This window comes from Hakea prostrata, chromosome 1 (genome assembly GCF_041222555.1).
Source record: "Hakea prostrata isolate BN-2017 chromosome 1, UWA_Hpros_2, whole genome shotgun sequence".
Classification (NCBI taxonomy): Eukaryota; Viridiplantae; Streptophyta; class Magnoliopsida; order Proteales; family Proteaceae; genus Hakea; species Hakea prostrata.
The window spans coordinates 24,740,137-24,742,825 of NC_142600.1; the positions used below are offsets into that span (position 1 = coordinate 24,740,137).

Sequence of the window (2,689 nt, forward strand, 5' to 3'; positions counted from 1 at the left end):
TTAGCTCATTTATCAAAAAATAAAGCAAAACAAGAACAATCCAATAGCCCCTACAGCTAGGGCCATTAGCCTCAACCAAATTGAACCTAGGAAGCTGCGCTTATTTTGCATTTTATAAAACACACAATAATAACTAATAAGATTTCATTTAGGTCATCATAGGATTCCACCATATCCCTGTGATGCTAACATTCATAACGGCCAGGTACACTCATAGTGGAGGTTATTTATTCATCGTTGGTGTAAGGAAATTGGCTGATCATCTTGCTTATTCATAGAGATGGTCAGGAAGTCGTGGGCTAAGAAGGACTTCCAACAGGAATTTCTTTGGCATTGTTAAACCAGTGCCCTCAGTCATATCCACAGGCTAATTAGAATGTGTTTGCAAATTAAATCCATGAAGCAAGCGGGCAAGCACCATCTTGAGGGTTTGTTGGGTAAATGTGATTCCTGGGCAAATTCTCCTTCCTGACCCGAACGGAATAAACTCAAAGTTTTTTCCACATAAATCAACACCAACATGGCTTGTTAGAAATCGCTCAGGTTGAAACTCCGAAGGGTTTGACCATAGTTGTGGGTCTCTTTGTATCTTCCAAGCATTCACTAACACAGGTGTTCCTTTTAGAACTCTGAAGCCACCTAAAAAGCAGTCTTCCATGGCTTCTCGAGGAACTAACATTGGTCCTGGAGGGTACAAACGAAGTGTTTCCTTGATTATTGCATGGAGATACACAAACTTCTCAATGTCTTTCACTTCAACATTGTTATCCTTCCCAACATGATAGTCTATTTCATCTTGAGCTTTTCTTAAGATTTTTTGGTGGTTCAACAACAAAGAAAGACTCCATGAAAGGGATAGAGCAGTGGTGTCCACGGCAGCTACAATTACATTCTGCAAAACAGACACCAATTTATTTCTTTGGAATGAATATGTGAGGATCTTTTCTTTCTTCCTTTTTTGTGGGGGAAGGGAGAGGTGTTGCTAAAGATACTTAGCAAGGATCTCTTTTACTAGTTGCCCATACAGGTTGTAATTATATTCCTTTTTCTTTATTTTCTCGATAGGTTACACCGCTTTAGCAAAATAAATCATGTTAGGATTTCGAACAAAATGAATCTTGAAAAGCTATCATTGCTTCTTACATTCCTTGTAAATTTTTGAGACTTATCAATCAAAGCCAACACTATAATTTAAGGCCACCGCCTGAGCATGTCCCTCTATAGGGACACCCAAGATACTCGATAAAGTAATCACACTTCTCAAAACCTGGCCCTAACTAACTTAACACAACCTTGACCCAGACCCTAATTAGTCGGGTTTGACGGTGACGTTTGGCTCTAATACTGACCTAGCTTTGACCCTAATTAGGGCTATCATGAGCTGGCCCAGACCCTACCTCAAGGCTCAAATTTTTGAGCCAAAACCTTGCTAAGGCTCAAGGTAAGCCTGCAGATTAGGTTCAGGCTGTTAGAGCCAAACCTACACCCCTAGTGGATTCCATGTGAGAGCTACTTTTCCACTTCAATAATGAACTTAGCAAGTTAGGATCATGTCCTTGTACAAGGACGTCCAAGACACTAGAAACTTATCACATAGAGTCAATTCTCAATGGATTCTAATGAACTCTAAGTAGTTGATTTCTAAGTGCCTTTAGTCATTCTTGTGACGTGAGACACTCTTATCATTAGTTATTTCAACTATAAAATGCTAGAAAACAAGAAATCTACATACCAACACAGTTGCCTTCACTACTGTATCACGATCATGGCCGTATAATTGAGAATCTTCTTCTAGAATTGAAAGCAGCACATCTATGAAATCTTGCTCATAATCACCTTTAGCTTCCTCGGAAAGTCTCTTCCTTTGATGCTCTTGGAGCCAGCTCTCGGCAAGCACATCCAACTCCTTCTCAAATTTCTTCATCTCCTTTTGTTTTCCATCCAAACCCAACCATGATAGGTAATTGGGAAGCACATCTGAGGATACCGAGACACCTACAAATCTTATAAGATTTTCAATGGTAGTGCGGATCCTCTGGAACTCTTCATTGTCCTCAGCATGGAGAATACTAAAATATCGTTTCCCCGCAACCACCTTGAGAATAATATTCATTGTTAGTCCTCGAAACAGTCTATTCATCTCAACCTTGATTTGGTTCTTGCTGTTTCTCACCCAAAGCTCATATAGATCCTTAATACAACTGTTGATATATGCATATATAACGTTCTTAATGGACTCGACCCGGCGGTTTGAAAGTAGCTCGACAACCACCCACTTGCGTACTTCACGCCAATAAGGTCCATAGGGTGCAAAAGAGATCATTGCATAATTATAGGTCAATTGATTGGTTGAGGCACTTCTTGGACGACTTGCAAGAGCCTTATCTTTTGTGGTGAAGACCTCTTTGGCCAACTCCCAGTTGCTGATGACAAGTGTTCGATGGACACCGAATCGGACTGTGAGGGCTGGCCCATGCTTGTCAGCCATGGCTGCAAGTGTTCTAATTAGAACCCGAGGGCCTGCTAACTGAAGGTGGTGACCGATTATAGGCCAAGCCCCCGGTGGCTCCGGTGCCTCTCTAGCCTTACTCTTATTAAGAAGGGTACCTTTTGTGATCCATAGCTTGTAGAATAGAGCAAGGGTTAATAAACCACCGATGATGGCTTGGATTTGGATCGCCAGTTCCAT

At 41.2% G+C, this 2,689-nt stretch overlaps 1 pseudogene; it reads right to left on the reverse strand.

The window, feature by feature from the left end:
- Positions 1-268: 268 nt before the first annotated feature.
- On the reverse strand, positions 269-2,689 carry LOC149028430 (strychnine-10-hydroxylase-like; annotated as a pseudogene).